Source organism: Cornus florida, unplaced genomic scaffold (assembly GCF_030987335.1).
Source record: "Cornus florida cultivar Cherokee Brave unplaced genomic scaffold, ASM3098733v1 CherokeeBrave_3.0.0_Hap2_Chr01, whole genome shotgun sequence".
Classification (NCBI taxonomy): Eukaryota; Viridiplantae; Streptophyta; class Magnoliopsida; order Cornales; family Cornaceae; genus Cornus; species Cornus florida.
Genome location: NW_026775571.1, coordinates 38617139 through 38640535, shown reverse-complemented (window position 1 = coordinate 38640535; position 23397 = coordinate 38617139). Strand labels below are relative to the sequence as shown.

At 36.5% G+C, this 23397-nt stretch overlaps 1 pseudogene; it reads left to right on the top strand.

The window, feature by feature from the left end:
* The first annotated feature begins 14300 nt into the window (after window positions 1–14300).
* LOC132270982 (G-type lectin S-receptor-like serine/threonine-protein kinase At1g11330) lies at window positions 14301–19330 on the top strand (annotated as a pseudogene).
* Window positions 19331–23397: the final 4067 nt, after the last annotated feature.

The following is a 23397-nucleotide window of genomic DNA, read 5'->3' as shown; positions in this document are numbered from 1 at the left end:
GGTTGAGGCTTGGTGATAATATTTCCTCATATTTCCATAAATCTTTATCATTTAGAAACAAGAAGAAGAAGATTCTCTCTCTCACCATAGACATTGGGCAAATTATTGAGGATTGGGAGGGTATTGAAAGGGAGGTTGTTTCCCATTTTCAGAAACTGCTAGGAACCTCCTCTCCATCTAGTCACCACATCTCTGATCTTCAGCACTTCCTCATCAAACAGATCTTGGCCTCCTCAGCTGCACACTTTTCTTAATGAGATTCCATCTCGCATGGATATACAAAGCTATACGTTAAAGCTCAACAAGGATAAATCCCCTGGTCTAGATGGTTTCAATTCTTTTTTCTTCCGAAAAACATGGAATATTGTTGGCAGATCAGTTATCAAGGCCATCACTGAATTTTTTAGTAATGGCAAGTCACTGAATTTTTTAGCAATGGCAAGTTATTAACTGAGACAACACTACAACAATTATGCCTTTCACCAGCACTCAAAAACGCTGATGAAAGTCTAAAAAAACGCAGTTAATTGAATTACCACTCTTTTAATGAGCGTTGGTATTAAGTCCTTACCTTAAAGAGCGCTGGTATGAAGCCTTTACCAGCGTTCATTGCTCATATAATGAACGTTAGTATTTAGTCATTACCAGCGCTCATTTAATGAACGCCGGTGATTACCTAGTTTTATTTTTTATTTTTCTTTTGGTTTTTTTCTTTTCCCTAAAGAAACCCATTTATAAAAACATGTTTATATATAAAACAATTACCATCCAAATGTTTACTAATAGATTTAGGCAACCACAAGTTAACCTACCAATATCAAAATACCATCCAAATTGTTTACTAAAAGATAAAGCTGTAGTGAACACCAAGTTTTTACAAAAGAAGTATACACAATGAAAATAATTTTTCGCAAAAGTAGTGAACACAACCACAAGTTTCCTCAAAAGAACCCATCAAAATGTACTAGAAGTTTTCACATCGGCCAAGGAAATTCGGAAAGCACAACCACAACCCAATCTTTGAACTTTCTTTTTTCTAACTTTATCTTGAAGTTCAAGTTCAACAACTCCTGCCCATTTGATTTGAAATACCCTACATTTTATATAAATTCATTAACTGCATATTATAATAAATGGAAATTTAACATATAAGAAATTAGGGGTATTACAATAAAATATAATGGAAATTTAACATATAAGAAATTAAAGACTAATCAAATTAAGAAATTTAGGGGTAGATCAATAATTCATAATTTCACATGTTTAAGAACTCAAAAATTCATTCTTGAATATGCAAGTGTTCAGAGGAATAATACTGTCAAAATATAAAGTTCATTGTGAACATCCATTTATTCATTCCTTTGAGATCCTTTTAAAATAATATATCTTCAAATTGTAAAATTACATGAAATCCTTTGAACTAAACACCATTCAACTAAAAAGGCAATAAGTTCACTTTAATGCTAATCTTTAGACTCTTTCCCACATAAATCAATATTTCAGGCATGGCAGAAACTAGAGTAAACTATAGAAACTCACTCCCTAAAACTATCAGACAGTTGCAATCAATCCCTTACTGTCATGTCTCTATTAGCAGCTACATAATTTATCAAAATGATCTTCACCTCGTTTAAATAAAAATGAAACAGAAATAAAAAAATAAACAGAAAATAACTTACTCTTTACCGACATTACTCATTCCAAATAGCTTCTCCCCTTGTAACAAGTAAACCTATATTAAAAGGTCAAATTTTAAACTGTCACAGAACTTCTGAAAAATTTATTTGCATTCAAATCGAAACTTATTTATGAAAAACAAAATCAGAAAAACTTATCCTAAAATAAAATCAGAACAGTATAATAACAGAAAGTGGAAGAATTTGAAGAAAGTTTGTAAAAACCTGAAAAAAAAAAAATAAATAAAATAAAAGAAGTGTTAGCAAATAATTAAAAAATAAGAAGATAAATTGAAGGAGTAAGCTACCTGATGAGTGAGGAAGCATGCTTAATCGTCAAAGCTGCCACAACTATAACCCTAACCGCAGAACTTAGGCGAAATGGGCTCTAAAACACAGAGATGAAGATATGTATGAGGTTAGACGAAAAGAGGGATATGTATGAGAGAGAAATATAAAATATGAAAAAATGCGAAGTATCAAGAGAGGAGAGGAGAGGATTGAGAGGGACGGGAATGGTGAGGAAGAGACTTTTACCACTTGTTTGATTACAACAATAAAACTTGAGTCCGATCAAAGTCCCGTTGGATTTCACAAAATCTTTTTTAATTTTTATTTTTCAAAGACTAGTTAATGTTACCCACCATAACAGGTAATTGGGAACTGGAGAAGTAAACAAAGCCCATCCTTGATACTTAGAGAAGCTACCAAGACTTGCCTCCTGTAAGTTTCATATAGTTATTTGGGACACTGGTTCGGTGAGTTTACATTGAATGTATAATTTTGGGTACCTTTTGTCAACGGCACTGAAGGAGAGAGCTGTGTAAGAAAGGGGACTCAGTTAGGGCAAAACGAAATGGGAAAGTGAAATTGCAAAACGACTATGGGAAAGTGAAATACAAATTGCAAAGTAGGACAAAGCTCTTACCAGTGATGGAGAGCGCGAGAGATGTTGCAGGTGAGAAATCGACAGATATGGGTTTTGATATAGGTAATAGGTTTTGAACCTAGCCGACAGATAGATAAACTGAAGTATATGGGTTTTGAACTTCTGATTCTTGTAGATTTTGTAGTTTGCAGTTGCAGAGACAGTGAGAGGGCAACTTCAGAGTTGAGAACGAGAATAGAGACCGAGGCGATTGGGGAGGCTGAAGAGAAAGCCTAGGGCTGAAGTTTTGGAACGTTGGATGAGATTGGTAAAGTTAGAAACAAATAGTAAATTAAGTAAATAGTAAAGTGAAATAATATTAGTGCGTCAAATTTTTCGCAATAAAAAATTTGACTAAATTTTGAACTTACCAGCATTCATTTTAGCGAACGCTGGTTAAAGTACATCTATATACCTAGTAATTATTAGATAACACTAGCGATCATAAAAAGAAGTTGGTGGTTCCCTAATTTATTGTAGCAAACAATACTTACATCTCCCTTGTGCTAAAAATTCAAAACCCTACCTGATTATAGACATATTTTCTACTACAATATGGTTAAAGTACATATATACCTAGTAATTATTAGACAACACCAGCAGTCATAAAAACGCGCTGGTGAATCCCTAATTCATTGTAGTAAACAATACTTACATCTCCCTTGTGCCAAAAATACATCTCCCTTGTGCCAAAAATTCAAAACCCTACCTCTCAACATGATTATAGACCTATTTTCTACTACAATGCATGCCAAGCTTCTTGCCTCCAAGCTACAAATAGCCCTCCCACACAGTATTGACTCATCTCAATCTGCCTTTATTCCTTGAAGGAAAATCATTGACCCTATCCTAGTTGCTTATGAGCTTTTGAGAGGTTATGTAACGACCCAATATGTCACCAGTCATAAAAAAAAATTTCGACATGACCTCTGCTAAAAAGGGTTCTACCACAACATGTTAAAATACATAAAAAAAAAAAAAAAAAAAAATGTAATGGCCTCACTTGGCGTTAAACTAATCTATCATGTCCCAACGCACAATACAAATAATACAAAATATTCCCAAAACAACAACATACATATAAAAAGAGTCTCGTTCCTCCAATTCCCTCAAAAAAACATGGAATTGTCGGTCCACTACCTAGTCCCATACTCCTTTACAAAGAACATACCCTAATTACAGCAATTTACAGTCCATGAAATACAGTTGAAATAAAAATTCTATAATTTACAACATTATACAAATTATACTAAAGTCTTACAAAATAGTCAAGATTTACATTTACAAAATATTAAAGTTCTAAAACAAAAATAGCAAACTATATCTCTAATCCCGTCTAAACTTATGGTAGATGGTCGTCTGCCACCTCCTTTCAGTGTCCTGAAAATTATTAATAATAAAGGGGTGAGTACAATGACTCAGTAGGAGGTGCCAAAGACACACATTTTGTGACTCCTTGAATCCAAACAAGGAATAGGAAAAAGAACCGGAATCACGCCATTTCCGAGAAAAATATAACCACAACATCAACAATAATAATCCAAGTCATAAACGAACCATGCCATATTATGGAATGCAATGTCATGCAATGTCGCTCCCTATTTTCAAAACCTTTTTGCATTTCCTCACTTTTCAAACCGTTAATGTAATCTATCCCTCGATGACCCCTTGGCGACCCCGAGAGAAGGATTGGCTACTGTCCCTAACCTTTGGTAACCCCGCGGCGTCATTTGGGGCTCGGATAGCTTAATCACGCTAAGACGATCTTCCTAATTCCCTCTAGGCTACATTAACACCATAGACCCTCGGTACCTCCTTAGCGTCCGGATTTTTCACAAAAACATTTCCAAAACTTATTTTCCCAATTTTTTATTTTTTTATTTTTTTCCAAAACATTTCTTTCGCATTACATGCCTAATGACATGCATATATGCATCATGCCATGTCAATAATCATCATTCTACAACTAATTCAAAATTAAACTACATAGCATGCTTTACAAGAAAATCCAAAGAAATTACAACATGCTTTCATTCAACCATAATCTAGCATGCTAGGCATAATCAAACATTTTATTTACAACAATTTATACTCTTAAACAAAAAATCAACACAAGTAACATGCTAGGCAATAAATTATAGGAATTAATTCACAAAGGTGCAAGATAACATGAATTAGGAACCCCTATCTACAAAGATGCAAAAACCCCCAAATGGGTTCAAAATTTCGAAATCCTTAGAGTTCGTCAAACAAGGAATTGTTTACACCCACACGTGGATCTCGCCGTGTTCTCCGATTTGCCGCAAACGGCACTAAAAAATTCCCACAAATGAGGGAGAAATCAAAGCTTGAATTTGTGGAGAAAAGAAAAAGAAAAAGAGAAGAAAAGAGAGGAAAAGAGGTTGCTGCCAGGGTGAGAGCAAAATGGGACTTAAAAAATGGTCTCCTAGCCTTTAAGTGTAATAATGGTGGGTCCCACCTCCAACTTTTTTTGACTTTTCTTTCTTTCTTTCTTTCTTTCTTTCTTTTTTTTTTTTTCCTTTTTTCTTTTCTTTCTTTTTTTCTCCAAATGTTCAACTGGTAACACTCATTCTTCTTATCTCAAGGCAGATGCAATATATATATATATATATATATATATATATATATATATAAATGCATACAAGACCACATCAAGCTCCTTAGTGGACCGCACGAAAAACATCAAAAGTTCAAAACCTATTTCTCTTCCCACAATTTCGTCCACCTGCTCCATTTTACTGCAATCTCCATCAGGTCAAGAAAAACAATATAATTTCAATTGCAACAAAAATAAATCAAATAACTTAATCATGAATCTCCAATTTAAAATTAAATAAAACAACTAAAAATCATAAAATAAATAAATTAAAGTCTTAAAAAAAATTAGAGTTATCATATTCTCCACCACTTAAATTGCGTCCCCAAAATTCTGATCCAACAGTCTTCGTATACCCGAAAACACCAATAATTACAAAACAAAATCTAAATCCTTACCCAGGCGATGTGAGATACCGTGATATGTAGGACGTTGTGGTAACTGTCAGTGCTAGTCACCCGCCCACACACTCTGTAACCGTTGTGGTAGGTAGTCAATGCATTATCCGCCCTCTAAAAAAAACAATAACAAACCCAAGCTACCTGCCCAATCACACTAACCAACCATCCCAGTAGCTACCAGTGAACGCCATCTGCCCACACACACCCGGCTACAAGTGGTAGCTAACCAGTACTATACACTCATCCACTCACACCTGTCTACATCATCATTACACTCACAATTCCGGCTGGGTATAAGCTAATAAAATCCTCAATTCATTTAGATACAAATACATCAATATAATCCCATTATCATAAGAAAAATGTCCTCTTTTATACAAAATCAATTTCCTCAAATATATAAAAAATTCTCTAAATAAATAAATTAAATCTCTCAATGCCAACTCATCCACCTAAGCCCGAAACAAGCAATCCTCGTTTATCTTCGGTACCTGAAACTGGAAGGTGGTGAGACGGAAAGTCCTTGTAGGAAAAACCAAAACAAGAATTTCAATAATCAATGATCGTACCGCAAACCCTTTATCGGACACATGGTCCTACTTAACGCACCTCGTTACCCGAGACAAACCATCTGAATCTACACTATTACACCGACACAACGCACAGTACCATGCTCTTGTTGTCCCTGACAAGTCGAAACAATCATTGACCTTTGACCCGACATCGCACTAAAGAGGGACCGATTCAAGAGAAATGGTTGGCCAGGCCATCCTTATCCTCGATCCGATCTCAGCACAGACGTCATTCCTGTCCTAAGGTTTGAACTTCAAACATAGTCACACACAGTCCACAAAACAACCGTGAGATTCACTCACTATCATCCATCGCTCTACATAACCACAACTACTATACAGTCACATACCTACTCTAAAAATCCCAATCATACTATAGTCACACAATCCCCTAATAAGTTAAAAATGACACAGCACACAATCATCGATCAACATAAAATTTCTCTAATGATTTCATAGCACCCAGACTAGGTAAACGACTCCATAACATCCTTCGATTCAATTCTTACTTCTTCAAAACACACAATACGACCATCTCATACCTGAAACCTCAAAACTAAAGTCAATCACTTCTATTATTCCTCAATGGAATCACGCAATCACTCTCTAGCTGCATAGCACTTAAACAATAGCAACATTTGTCCTCAAGACACTACTCAAATCAAACATCAATAAAAACACCTGAGTACATGACTCACATTACATCACCTAATCATCCTCAAACTACTGTTCATGACACATCCCCTAGCCATCAAGGATAACTCCAAACACTAGAAACACAATCCCTATTCATCAACTCGTGCCGTCGAAACCACTCTCAAAACAAGCACCACTAAGAACCAATGACTTTATCTCCCTCCGTGGAAGTGAGTCAGCTAAATTAATCAAACCTTTACCGATGATCTCAAACAACACAACAAACCACATACACAGGACCGTCCACCAACGGACGCGCACAACTTCTAAATGGATCAAGACGAATAACGTCCCTACTAGGACTAAAATAAATGGAAAGGGTAATGAACCCACTCTCACAAGAGACTGACGACTCGCACCTGAATGCACCCGACACCCTACCACTCGTTGCACACCAATCGTCCACACCCAATCCCACCCGAGATGAATTGAACTCTCCACACATAAAGGGAATAACCAACTGGAAACACATGCGGGACTACGACTTCAATTCTAGGCAACCTCGCCACCAACAAACCGTCGTACACTATTAATATAGAAACCTCGCATACGATACACTGCGATACACATGCTAAACAAAATCAATCAGATCCATACTACTCATTCGTCGAGTACTAAGATACAACTCACAACACAACCATCATATAAGAGCGTCAATGCCCACAACATACCAACACTAAAAACGATCACAGCTTTTTGGACGCCGCGTCCTGTTTTATCTAGAATCAGTTACTCCCAACCGAGAATCTCTACGCCATAAAACGATACTTTACCATCCACTTCATCTCTACCTACCCAGGCAACACTGCCTCGATCACCGTACGCATAAGACCCGTAACGTCAGTCACAACAACCCACTAATTCTTCAAAAGAAAAAGATGCCTACATGGCAACACCTCTCTCTGGTTCTAAAGACTAAACTGACCACAATTGCCTTAATTGGCACACAATCCCATCACTTACCTGACAACATACGATAACACTAACAATCCTAAACCACATCCGGATCATACCTTAAACAGTTCTGCTCATCATCACTAAACATCACACCTTAACACCCTCACTGCCACTCATCCAAATTAACAGTTCAAAACTATCATCCCACCGAACCATCAAGCCACTACCAAGCAATTCTTCTTCCAACATCCTCAAGATAACACTATTATCACAATAGAGTAAACACCACTCTCGATACTCCCCACAATGACCACTATTTACCACTAGAAAAGAACCTCCATACGGTAATGTCATGCTGACACATCTCTAAGGGAAAATATGCACGAAAACTAGAATGCTCAACACCCAACTTTCTTTCTTTTTTATTTTTATTTTTATTTTTATTTATTATTATTATTAATATTATTCTGAAAACCATCAACGATGCAATCAATCATTAACGTTTAACCGACAACATCAAACCACTCTTTCTAAGCAATCTACACATCTAAACAAGAAAACTTTATACCCTAAGTTCCACATCGTTATTATCCTCATTCCCGTTCCTTAAACCATCCTTGGCCTTGACAAAAATCAAATGGGGTTACCAACTAAACCTACAAGATCAACCTTGTCCCAATCATTTTAATCATCAGTCTGTCTCTTCGGATCCTCAAACAACAAACACTATCTCCTAATACCCTAGATGCAAACAAAATACAACCCTAGTCCACAGCTTCCAAATTCTAAAACATAGTCCATTTGGGACACAATACCCACCATCTATCACTTCATCCGTAACCGACCAGCAATTTAATGACCCCATACTACTTGCCTTATTGCTCAACCCTGCACTACACAGCTAAAATTGATCACAATACTTTACCTCGAGGCTCTCTCGACAACCGTGACAACCTATAATCCCGCTCATCCGCTGAGCCATACAATTAACTCACTAAGAGTCAATTACCCGGATACTCCTGTAGTTATCTGAAATCGGAATCACTCATCGATAACCAGTATCTAAAACAGACTCTTACAACCCATAGACTACACTTGTAACCGAAACAACTTCTGTCACACCTACCACAACCGGTTCAAAAAGAACCTCCGTACTAAACCATGACCCAAGTCACAACACTAACCTCCTAAGGTCATACCTTTCCCCCTCGAAACCCTCACTCGTACACCTGACTTCCACAGTCACAAAAATCCATCCACCCATGCATGAAACTCACACGTAACAAAGACACTATGCCATGAAATATGAACCGATTTTGAAGTTGTGCTCTAAGCACCGCACAAAATGCAACAAGAAAATCAAAATGACTACTTACTAAATAGCTCAATCCACGAGCTAGAAGTCCAAGCCACTCGTTCGATAAGAACCGGCACCCAAACAACCCTGAAGCAACTGAGCTCCTCGTCTACTCAAGTCAAAAACCTACACAACCATCTATACCGTGACAAGTACTTTACTATACTAGCAACCATCCTACTGCCAACCGTATATATATATACATAAGAATATATATATATGCATACAAAATGAATGAAGCCCACAATACCATGTTCATTACTTGTCACATTATTATGAAAGAAAATTGCACCAACCGTGCCTACTACTTGCCATCGTCATGTATCACATACTTTTCACCTTATCATGTATAACATACTTTTAAATACTTTTACATGCATAGCCATGTAACACAAGTTTTAGCATTTAAATTACGCAAACACTTAGCAAATAGGCATGCCTTCAAAACTGTAAACATATAAACAAGTAGCAAGTAAGCATGCTTCAAAAAATGGGAATTACATAAACACAAACACGTAATCAATACAAGTCAACCCTCTACCCTACTAGGCAAGCCATTACTCGTCGTCCGAAAGGTATTTGAACCTAACGCTGTGATACCAATTTTGTAACGACCCAATATGTTACCAGTTAAAAAAAAAAAAAAAAAAAAAAAAAAAAAAAAAAAAAAAATATTCAGCATGACCTCTGCTAAAAGGGTCCTACCACAACTTGTTGAAATGTATAAAAAAAATAAAAAATAAAAAAAAATGTAATAGCCTTACTTGGCCTTAAACTAATCTATTATGTCCCAACGTACAATATAAATAATATAAAACATTCCCAAAACAACAACATACATATAAAAAGAATCCTGTTCCTCTAATTCCTTCAAAAAACATGGAAGTGTCAGTCCACTACCTAGTCCCATATTCCTTTACAAGGAACATACTCTAATTACATCAATTTACAGTCCATGAAATACAGTTGATATAAAAAATCTATAATTTACAACATTATACAAATTATACTAAAGTTTTACAGAATAGTCAAGATTTACATTTACAAAATATTAAAGTTCTAAAACAAAAATAGCAAACTATAAATCTCTAATCCTGTTTAAACTTGTGGTGGATGGTCATCCGCCATCTCCTTCCCGTGTCCTGAAAAATATTAATAATAAAGGGGTGAGTACAATGGCTAAGTAAGGGTGCCTAAGATACACCTCTTGTGACCCCGTGAATCCAATCAAGGAATAGGAAAAAGAATCGGGATCATGTTATTTCCAAGAAAAATATAACCACAACATTAACAACAGTAATTCAAGTCATAAAAAAATCATGCCATGTTATGGAATGCAATGTTGCTCCCCATTTTCAAAACCTTTTTCATTTCCTCACTTTTCAAACCGTTAATATAACCCGTCCCTCGATAATCCCTTGGCGACACGAGAGAAGGATTGGCTACTATCTCTGACCCTCGGTAACCCCGCGATGTCATTTGGGGCCTAGATACCTCAACCACACTAGGGCGATCTTCCTAATTCCCTCTAGGCTACATTAACACCATGGACCCTCGGTACCCCCTTGGCGTCCGAGTTTTTCAAAAAAACTTTTCCAAAACTTATTTTCCCAATTTTTTTTTTTTCCAAAACATTTATTTCCCATTCCATGCCTAATGACATGCATGTATGCATCATGCCATATCAATAATCATCATTCTACAACTAATTCAAAATTAAATTACATAGCATGCTTTACAAGAAATTCCAAAAAAATTACAACATGCTTTCATTCAACCATAGTCTAGCATGGTAGGCATATAAATCATGAATTTAACTCATTCAAGTATGCGATTTCATGTAGCATCAAATAGAACACATAATCACACATTTTATTAACAAAAATTTATATCCTTAAAGGAAAAATCAACACAAGTAACATGCTAGGCAACAAATTATAGGAATTAATTCACAAAGGTGCAAGATAACATGAATTAGGAACCCCTACCTCCAAAGATTCAAAAACCTCCAAATGGGTTCAAAATTTCGAAATCTCTAGAGTTGGTCAAACAAGGAATTGTTTACACCCACCCGTAGATCTCGCTGTGCTCTCCAATTTGCCGCAAACGGCACCCAAAAAATACCACAAATGAGGGAGAAATCAAAGCTTGAATTTGTGGAGAAAAGAAAAAGAAAAAGAGAAGAAAAGAGAGGAAAAGAGGTTGCCGCCAGGGTGAGAGCAAAATGGGACTAAAAAAATGGTCTCCTAGCATTTAAGTGTAATAATGGTGGGTCCCACCCCCAATTTTTTTTGACTTTTCTTTGTTCTTTTTTTCCTTTTTTCTTTTCTTTCTTTTTTTTCTCTAAATGTTCAGCTGGCAGCACTCATTCTTCTTATATCAACGCAGATGCAATATATATATATATATATATATATATATAAATGCATACAAGACCACATCAAGCTCCTTAGTGGACCCCACGAAAACATCAAAAGTTCAAAACCCATTTCTTTTCCCATAATTTCGTCCACCTGCTGCTCCATTTTGCTGTAATCTCCATCAGGTTAAGAAAAACAATATAATTTCAATTGCAACAAAAATAAATCAAATAGCTTAATCATGAATCTCCAATTTAAAATTAAATAAAACAACTAAAAATCATAAAATAAATAAATTAAAGTCTTAAAAAAAATTCGGGTTATCACATGTTACCATGAAGACAGCCCTCCAGCTAGATATGCAATCAAAACAGACCTCAGAAAGGCTTTTGATTCTGTGAAGTGGGACTTATATCATAAGCTGCCTCAATTTGCTTAGATTCCCAGAAAAATTTATCTCCCTTATCCACTCTTGTATCTCCGCACCATACTTCACCATTGCACTTAATGGTGAATTCCATGGCTTTTTCAAGGGTAAAAGAGGATTGAGACAAGGGGACCCCATCTCCTCCCTCCTCTTTGTGATTGTAATGGATGTACTATCTTCAATCATCAAGAACTATGTTGAGAGAGCCCACACATTCAAGTATCATTGGAGGTGTAAAGAGTTAAAGATCACACACCTTTCCTATGCTGATGATTTGCTATTGTTAAGCTATGGGGATATCACTTCTGTATCCATTTTCAAATGTGCTTTAGACCAGTTCCATGTCAGGCCTAGAGATTAACCTTACCAAGAGCACAATTTTCGTCTCTGGTATTGAGCATCACACTTGGCATTGAGGCTGGCTCTCTTCCTGTCATATACCTTAGAATTCCTTTGATCTCCACAAACCTTAAGTTAGCTCACTGCAGTCTCCTTATTGATAGAATTACCCACATGATTAACCACTGGTCATCTAGATCCTTATCCCATGAAGGAAGACTACAACTCATCAAATCTGTGTTGGTTTCAACCCAACTCTACTAGTTTAGTACCTTCATTCTACCAAAAGGAGCCTTAAATGAACTGAACAAAATTTTCAAGTCCTTCTTATGGTTTGGTCCAGAGTTGAAAGCAATAGGAGCTAAGGTGGCTTGGAGCAAAGTTTGCAAGCCCAAGAAGGCTGGGGGTTTGAGAATTCCAAATTTGGAGCTGGCCAACAAAGCTGCAATTCTTAAATATATTTGGGACATCCAAACAAATAACTCAAAGAGAATTTGGATTACATGGTGTAGGACTTATCTCATCAAATCAAGGATTCTATGGACCCTCAAGTTTCCTCAGCCTTGCTATTGGAGTTGGAGGAAGATTCTCCAGCTAAGGCACACTACAAGGATGCTAATCAAGCATACCATTGGGAATGGTAGGGGCATTGCATTTTGGTGGGACAACTGGCTCCTGGAGGATCTTTCGCATAAGATTCCCTCTTAATACAATCACTGCTGGTTTTTCTGATACCATCACTGTTGACTCCTTTATTGTGAACTCTACTTGGTCCTTTCCTTCATGTTTAACAAACCAAATTCCAGAGTTACTGTCTTTACAACCACCTTGTCCCTCAAGAAGTGATAAGAAATTTTGGATTGCATCACCTGCAGGGATCTACACTCTTAGGAGCACCAAAATATTCTTAGAAGGCCACTTCCCTATAATCACATAGAGCAATCTGGTATGGCATTCCCATGTGATCCCAAGGATGAAGTTCAACCTTTGGTTGGCAATGTAATCTAGATTGCCAACTTTGGATTCTAAGTCAATGTCTCAACATCATAACATTTGTGCCCTCTGTCACAATTCAGAAGAATCTCATGATCACCTCTTCTTCAATTATGTTTTCATCTCTTCTCTTTGGAGATACATCAAGGACAAATGCAATATTTGCACCCTTTTATCTAATTGGGATACCCTGGTTCATTGGGTAAGCTTGTGTTGGAAATATTCCTCAGCAGCTAATCTGTATCGCAAATTGTGCTTCTCCTCAATCATTTACCATACTTGGGATAAACGTAATGAGAGGATCTTCCATCAGAAAGAATCATCACAGAGACTGGTCCTTGCTAGAATTTGCTCCACAATTCCCTCTCTTCCCAGGCTTGGATTTCTTAAAGATTGTGCAAGCTCAAGATGCATTCTCTGCAATTGGAACCTCCCTCCATTTTGTTATCATCCTCCTCCTCGTTCGCCTGATTGAGATCATCATTCGTCGCTGCCGTCGACATATCCTTACAGGCTAGGGGTTTCTAACCGGAGCATGCCCATTAATGGGCTTTCCTTGACTTCCCTTAATTGCAGTTTCTTTGTTTATCCTATAGGTTTTTGTTTGGGCTGTCCTTTAGTGGGCTTTCCTTGCCTTCCCCGTTTTGGGCTTGCTTTGTCCCTTTGTGGGATTTTTGGCTGAAGTCTTGTACATTTTTACTACTATTTATATCAGTTGCTTTATTTTTCGGGGAAAAAAAAAAAACATGTACATAATAATATACATTAGACTGACACATATACATTACAATAATTTTCACAAAAACCCAACACAGAGACATGTCCAGTTTCCTTCAACGCCACCTGCCGCGCGCTGCCGCGTCCCTCCACCTCCTTCCTCCTCTAACACACCCTCAAATATCCCTTCAATTACCACAACCTCACCGGGATCCGGCGACGGACACATAGTATCTCTCAAACCCCCAATCCGAAACCCCGTACATATATACACACAGGTTTCGCTCTCCTGTGATGAGAAGTGAAGTGAGAAGGAGATGATGCCTTCAACAGCTGCAACTGCTCTATGGTCGGATCAAGATCGGTTTCCATGGTCATGTCCTCGGGCTTTGGTGAGGATTGAGAGGTTGGGTATGTGGTTGATGATGAGGGCGAAGGTGAAGGTGAAGGTGAAGGTGGTCTCGGGTTCGGATCTGGTGTTGGCTGATTCGTGGTGGTGGTGGTGGAGGTGAAGGTGAAGGTGAAGATGGGTGGTGGTGGGCCTAAGTTGGGGTGGTTGTGGAGGTTGCGGTGGTGGTGGCCGGTGAGTGGAGAAAAAGAAAGAGGTTGGGGCCGGTGGTGGGTGATGTTGGCGATGGTACGTGGTGTTGGAGCTGGGTTGATAGAAAATTATATACATGTGGATGTATATTCACTTAGGCTAGTTTGGTCATTTTAGGTGATCAAAGGTATCATGATTGGGGTGTCTTTGGGTGTCATTGTTCAAAGATGTCATTATTCAAAGATGACAACTTAAGTTGTATAGGCTGGGTGGAGGCTGTCACTGCAATTTACCCCCAAAAAAAAAAATATCACAGTTCTCGATCACATGGATGACTTCATTCTTTTGTTTGGTTTCTTTCCTTAATTTGCTTTCTTTCACATGAATCTTCCAAAGAAGTTGAAGATAGGCAGGTTATGAAGCATCTTTTAGCTTTAAAAATTCAAAGCTGATAAATTGAATTTTCAGCTGTGCGTCCTCCATATAGTGGCCGCCTCCCCATTTGGTTCAAAGTTTTGGGCTTTAATAAAATGGAGAGTTGAAGTCCTTTGGCAATAGTTGAGAAGAGATCACACATTCCGTCTTCACCAAACAAGAAGCACTCAACACAGCCATGGTACGTCAAAGTTTAATGATTCTTTTTCTAATCCCTGTTCTCATATTTTACTGTTCTTGTAGTATAGAATTTTGCGCCGCCATAGACACAATTACATCAACTCAACCCATCCATGACCCTCAAACTATTGTGTCCAGTGGTACCACCTTCAAACTGGGATTTTTTAGCGCTAGTGTTAATTCTACTAACCGGTATGTTGGTATCTGGTACAACGACGCCTCTGCCAAGGCTGTGGTATGGGTTACCAATAGAGATGAACCTCTTAATGACACCTCCGGGACTATGACAATATCCAAGGATGGCAATCTTGTAATCTTGGATGGACAGAAACAGATTGTTTGGTCATCAGATGTTCCAAATGCTTCGGTGAATTCAAGTGCTTAGCTTTCAGATTCTGGGAACCTTATGCTGCGAGATGACTCCAATGGAAACATAATATGGGAGAGTTTTGAACACCCTTCTGATTCTTTGTTGCCGGAGATGCAAATTGGTACAAGTAAGAAGACTCAGATGACATCGTGGAAAAGCCCTTCAGATCCATCCACTGGAAGCTTCACTTGTGGCATCAATCCTCTGATTATTCCTGAAGCATATATATGGAATGGTAGTGATCCATACTGGCGGAGTGGTCCATGGAATGGCCAGATTTTTATTGGCATACCTGACATGTTTGCTGTATACTATAACAGATTTGAAGTTGTAGATGATAAAATAAGATATAGTTATGAAAATAAGTCCTCTGTGTCATACATTACCTTAACTCCTGATGGAATTCTAGTTCAGAAATATCAGGAACAAGGAATGGAGACTTGGGAAACTATGTGGTCGGCTCAACATACTGAATGTGATGTATATGGCAAGTGTGGTCCATTTGGAAGCTGCAATATTGTGCAGGGTTCAACAATTTGCACCTGTTTACAAGGGTTTCATCCAAAGAATATGGAGGAATGGAGTAAAGGAAATTGGTCCGGTGGATGTCTAAGGAGGAGTCAATTGCAGTGCGAGAGAAACAACAGTACTGGTGGTGAAAAGGGCAAATAAGATGGGTTTCTGAAGCTAAAGACAATGAAAGTGCCCACCTTTGCCAAGTTGTCAACTGCATTCTCAGAAGACAAGTGCAAAAGCGAGTGCTTGAATGATTGCTCTTGTATAGCTTTTGCATATCGTAGTGGCATTGGTTGTATGGAGTGGAGTGGGGACTTGATTGACATACAAAAATTTTCCGACGGTGGAGCAGATCTTTACATTCGTGTTGCACATTTAGAACTTGGTAAGTTTTTTTTCATCATCCTCTTTTGCTTATTCTGTTTGTTTTACTTACTGATTCAGAAAATGCATAAATCACTTGAATTTGGACCATTGCATATACTAAACATGTTAGCCACCTGACATTTGTACACTAGTTCAGAAATGCGTTAGTCTATTTTAGTAGCACAAGTATAATACCTTTTCCCATTTGCCCACAGAAAAAGAGAGCCACGGAAATTGCCTAAATTCTCAATTTTTTCTAATCCATGTTAACTCAAGTACTCTCTAACCGGTATGTTGGTATCTGGTACAACATCTCTGCCAAGGCTGTAGTTTGGGTTGATGCGCTGAATCGAAATACACTTCTGAATGACTCCTCCGGTATTGTGACAATATCCGAGGATGGCAATCTTGTGGTCCTGAATGCACAGAAACAGTGTGTTTGGTCATCAGATGTTCCAAATGCTTCGGTGAATTCAAGTGCTCAGCTTTCAGATTCTGGAACCTTATGCTGCGAGATGACTCCAATGGAAACATAGTATGGGAGAGTTTTGAACACCCTTCTGATTCTTTCTTGCAGGAGATGAAAATTAGTACTAACGAGTTTACATGAATGAAGACTCAGTTGACCTCATGGAAAAGCCCTTTAGTTCCATCCAGTGGAAGGTACACTTTTTGCGTCAATCCTACGAATATTCCAGAAGTATATGTTTGGAATGGTAGTCTTGCATATTGGCGGAGTGGTCCATGGAATGGGCAGATTTTTATTGGCATGCCTTACATGTCGTCTGTATACTATAGCACTAGAAAATAAACCAATGCACATACTTAACGTGTTAGCCACCTGATATCCGTGGACTGATTTAGAAAAGGGTTAAATCTTTTTTAATAGTATAAGTGTAATAAATTTTCCCATTTGCCCACAGAAAAGGAGAGCCATGGAAATTGTCTAAATTCTCAGTTCTTTGAGTTAAATCCATATTAACTCAAGTACTTTCTCAATGTTTGTTGTGTTTTACAGAAAAAAAGAGAAGCACAAAACTAGTTATCGCAATTGCAGTTCTCATAGGATCAGTAACCATTGCAATCTGTATCTATCTCTCCTTGAGGTGGATGGCTAGACCACGAGGTATATGCTCGTTAAAATTAGCTTAATATATTATTAGCACATATTTCTAGTTATTATATGGATTACCGATTACTAAATTCTGAATCAGGAAGGAAAAAAAAAAGTGGTAAGTTATTTAAAATAGGGGAAGTCGATGCAGATTATTCAAATGAAGGCATGCTTGGAGATGATCAGAACCAAATTAAACTTGAAGAGCTACCTCTATTCAGTTTCGAGAAGTTGGCAATTGCAACAAATGATTTTGATGGGGCCAATAAGCTTGGGCAGGGTGGTTTTGGTTCAGTGTACAAGGTAGTAACACCCCCCCTCCCCCCCCCCCCCCCCAAAAAAAAAAAAAAAAATCATTTTCATCTTTAATTTCAGGGAAAATTGCCAAGTGGACAAGATATAGCTATCAAACGGCTTTCGAGATCCTCTGGACAAGGGCAGGAGGAGTTTATGAATGAGGTTGTGGTAATTTCCCAACTCCAGCATCGCAATCTTGTTAGGCTTCTTGGCTGCTGTGTGGAAGGAGAAGAAAAGATGTTGATCTATGAATACATGCTAAATAAAAGCTTGGATGCATTTCTCTTTGGTTGGTTCATGATAAAAGCTCTTGATGTTATTTTTAGTTATATCAGTTTCACAACCTTAACAGCAGTAGAAGCTCTTCTTGTTATTTTTAGTTATTTCAGTTTCATAATCTTAACATCAGTAGAAACTTTATTTGTTGAGAAGACATAATTATTTTCTAGTTATTTCAATTTCATAACCTTAACATCAGTAGAAACTTCGTTGTGTTGAGAAGACAGAATTGTTTGTGAACATACTGATCTACTAAAACTTTAAATTCCGTCCTAACATCAATTTAACCTTTTTTTTTTTTTTTTTTCAATATTCTCTCAGATCCAATCAAGCAAAAACTCTTAGATTGGAGAAAACGTGCCAACATTATTGAAGGGATTGGTCGAGGATTACTTTACCTTCAAAGGGATTCCAGATTAAGGATTATTCATAGAGATTTGAAGGCTAGTAATATTCTATTGGATGCAGATCTAAATCCAAAAATTTCAGATTTCGGCATAGCAAAGATTTTTGGAGGGAACCAGGACCAAGCAAACACTAAAAGGGTTGTTGGAACTTAGTAAGTAGTCTTTGCTTTGTCCAAAATGGTTAATCATTCATGTTATAATCCTTTTTTCTCATGGTATAGAGTTCAACTCAAATATTTTTATCATTTGGGCTGTAATGACACAATGCAGCGGCTATATGGCCCCTGAATATGCAATGAAAGGGAGATTCTCGGAAAAATCTGATGTGTTTAGCTTTGGGGTATTGTTGTTAGAGATTTTAAGTGGGCAAAAGAACACTAGCTTTTATCATGATGAGCACTTTTTAAGCCTTCTGGGATTTGTAAGTTCACTTTAACTATTGCTTGAGTTACTCCATGCAGTTCCTTTTTATCTTTCTAATTTTAACATTTCGTGGTTATGGAATGTGTGTCTGAGTTACTCTATACTGTGTCTAGGCATGGAAGTTGTGGAATGAAGATAGGATTGCAATGCTAATAGATCCAACAATTTCTGATGCATGCTTCCGAGTAGAGATCTTGAGATATATACATGTAGGACTTTTGTGCGTGCAAGATTTCGTCACTGATAGGCCTACTATAAATACTGCTCTTTTCATGCTTAGTAGTGAAGTTGGAAAACTTCCAACTCCAAAGCAACCTGCATTTACTGAAACACTGGGTCTCGCAAATGTACGGTCTTCTCAACAAAGCCAGAGGAAATATTCTGTGAACAATGTAACCTTTACAATCATTGACGGTCGTTAGCATGCAAATTCTTGTATTTTTTTTTCCCTCTTACTATATAGACCCTTAATTGCTCTCTAATTAAATATAAATAATATAGTTTTGTTTTACATAATGTTTTCATCCACCCTATTCAGAACTAAGAGTGTGCCTTTATCCTTCCACATTGTTTCTCTTTTTAGAAAATCCTCTATGTATTATTCACTCAAATCTTGCATTCTTTGTTTTTTATTAGCCAACTGTGTTACAAATTTTAAGTCATAAGGCAACAACAACAACTTAGCATAAATGGATCTACTTTAAAACCTTGTACTCGTACTTTATTGTTTCTGTTTAGAGTTCTGCACAGCCACGGACAAAATTACATCCATTCACCTCATTAATGGCCCTTGATAGTACAGTCTCCACTGGTTCATGAAAAGGATAAATTTTTGGCGCAACACAACTTTAAGGGAATTAGTTATCAAGGGACTTGGTCGTCGTCTACCCTCTTGATGAACATTTTTCTCATTGATAATTGTGTGGTAGCTAGTGAAAAATTTTCAAGTATCTAGAAAAGTTCTTGTTCAAACACAACTTTTAAACAAGGTTGAAATGGTCTTTCAGAATGTTTTTTTTAGACCTGACTTAATGACTTATACTGTGAGGGTAAGTTTGAAAGAAAGAAACATTTAACTTAGCAGGTAATAAAGAATTAGTGTGACTGATCTAAGCGTGCAGTTCAACATAAAAATAGTTGAACTGTACGCTATAATTTCTTATTATCTCAAAATTCTCCTCCTATATTACTCGCAATATAGACCACATGATTCTTTCTCATTGGTGCAGTTTTTAGTCTTTGCTGCACATATGGACAAACCACTTTAGTTGATTTTTTCTCATTTTTATCTACAACAGTGCCACATTAGTTGTTTGACAAAATTTTAGATAATAACTTATAATTTTTCATGGTAGAAGCAAATTCTTAGATTACTTCTAAATTTTCATGTAACAAAATGCTAAGACTCTGAATATGTAGTAATCTGGTATAACGACGTTTTATTAGCCGGTGTGGTGTGTGTCGCAAGCAGAGACAAACCTCTTCATGATTCTTCTGGGAGTCTGGCTATATCTGAAGGGGACAAAAATCCTCTCTTGTCAAATAGGGGTTAGGCCGGTTCAGATGTGTGGCCTAATGATTAGGTTACGTGAATTAAAAAACTGTTGATTATAGTAACAAATGTTTAACCGCAATGGGCCCCACATGTATATATACGCTTGAATTATATTAACGAAATACTTTAACAATTATCTAAATAAATAAATTTATCAAAGGGTCCTTATGTTATTTTGGGAAAAGTCAAATCTGCCCTTGTCATTTAGACTTCTAGAGAGTGAGAGTTTTAGAGAGAGAGAGAGAGGAAACGTTGGGGAGGGTTAGATCGTCGTCTAGTTCTCTGGAATGTTTGGAGTTGGAGAAGCCACCTTCCAAGATCATTAAAAATGATTTTCTCTCCATCATCAAAGACGATTTTCTCTCCATCAATGGTATTATTGCTCTTCATCTATTTCCACATATAATTCTTATTTTGAGACCCAATTAATCTCTTTATATAATAATTTATTTATTTATTTATTATTTTTTATTATATAGATCTCCATAATTCAACGAAATACTTTAACAATTATCTAAATAAATAAATTTACCAAAGGGTCCTTATGTTATTTAGGGAAAAGTCAAATCTGCCCTTGTCATTTAGACTTCTAGAGAGTGAGAGTTTTAGAGAGAGTGAGAGTTTTAGAGAGAGAAAGAGAGAGGAAACGTTAGGGAGGGTTAGATCATCGTCTAGTTCTCTGGAATGCTTGGAGTTGGAGAAGCCACCTTTCAAGATCATCAAAGACGATTTTCTCTCCATCATTAAAGACGATTCTCTCTCCATCTATGGTATTATTGCTCTTCATCTATTTCCACGTCTAATTCCTATTTTGAGACCCAATTAATCTCTTCAAATAATAATTTATTTATTTATTTTTTATTTTTTATTATATAGATCTCCATAATTCAAATCCTATTGTGTGAAATGGATTTTTTTTTTCTGTTTAATTTTTTTTTTTATACATCTCCATAATTAGGGTTAGACCATCGTTTAGTTCTTTGGAATGCTTGGAGGCCACCTTCCAAGATCATCAAAGACGATTCCCTTTCCATATATGGTATTATTGTTCTTCCTCTATTTCACATCTAATTTCTGTTCTGATTCCCAATTAATCTCTTCACATAATAATTTTTTTTTTTTAGATCTCCATCATTCAAATCAAGTTGTGTGAAATGGATTTTTTTCTCTGTTTAATTTTCAAACAAAACCCATTTTAGTGGAAAAAATCAATATTAATGTAATATGAATTTTGAGTCTTTTTATTATATTTATTTATTTTGTAATTATCTAGATTTAGTCGTAGAATTGCCAGCTAAGACACTTTGATTATTCTTTAATTCAGCTACTGCTGCTATGTGTTTAATTTATTCACTTGGTTCCTAAATTTATGTGGGTTTGCGGTTGTGGATGAAATTAAAAATCTTGTTGTTTGGAACTGAAGAAAAAGTTAATTCTCCACTCTACTTTAACTAATACAACCCTCTTGGTTGAGAGGAAATACACTTTCAATTTTCTTGGTGGAACCCAAGAATACAACTTCAATATAAATTTTTTTTTTCATTTCACCAACTTTCTTAGCTACCAAACATAAACTTTATGCCAATTACTTGAAGAAGACAACATATATTAAGAAAGATGAAGACTTTGCCATGGTTTTCCTTAGACAATTATTTAGTATAGAGTGGGTGAATATTTTTTTTTTGGAAAGCAGTTGAAAGTTTATTAATAAAAGAAGCATAGATTTTTGCAAAAATTTTGAGCAGGGAATGCTTCAAGTATGAATTTAAGTGGTGGTTGAAATTGAGATTTTAAAATGCGGCAGCAATTACTGCCACTTGAGAATTCTGAAGAACAAGTTATGAAGTGATCATTTGATCATCTTTCTTCTCGGTGAGATTGCTCCAAAATCGATTCTCCTAGCATATGTTTGTTTAAAGAAATGGAATTCTGTATTTGTTGTTATTTTCTAAGTACTCGTTTGTCAGGCTGATATTTTAGTTCACCACCTGTTTGATACTTTGCCTTAGTATACATAATCTCTATTTCCATAATTAATGGTGACTATTATTAATATATCATCATTTAATTCTAATAATATTATTTTATTTGAGCACATATTGCACTGCACTTGGTGTTATTTATGTTTGTGGACAAACTACAGGATGTGTAAAGATATAGTAACAATTTAAAAAGGAGAACCAAATCAAATCCAGAAAATTCGCAGCGTGATCTAAGCTTACTCCTTGAGAACTCGATGAATGCACATATAAGTAGTACTTTGGCAAGCATTCCACCCTATGAGGATACACTTAATATAGACTCTGATTGTTCTTCCACTTGTGTTTCAAAGAGTGATATTGACAGCCAGTATATGAGCACCTTGAAGAGCCTCAAAAGAGGAACTTGTCAATTCTTTACTTGTTTTCCAGATATAAGAGGAACTTGTCAATTCTCAAAAAGCTCTTTGCTCACCCGATAAGCCAATGACAATAGAGAATGGTTGTTCTTCTTCTAGCGTTTCACTAGAGTCCGGGAACACAAGCTAATATATGAACAACATTTGGCAATGGAAAGAATGTGTCACTTTTTCAATTTATTTTAAATTTGTAAGGTATAAATATGATTGTAGAACTAATGAGATTGTGAATTTATTTGACAGTTTCCTATTTCATAGATAAAACAAATTCTTAACTCACCTTTCAAAATCCCACCGTGATGAGTGGGTTCAAACATGTAAACCATTTACCGACTCTTAAATATTGATTATTGTTACAAATAAATTCTTTGTTTTCTGGTCATTGGAAATTTGTTTTCAGAATTATGGGTTGGACATAGTATATGTTTTGTTCTCTTAAATAATAGTTTGCCAAAAAAGAAGTTTCTTTGCCTTTTTTTGCACATTGAAGAATCACAATTTACAATAGTGGAGCAATAAGAAGATGGAATTTTTTT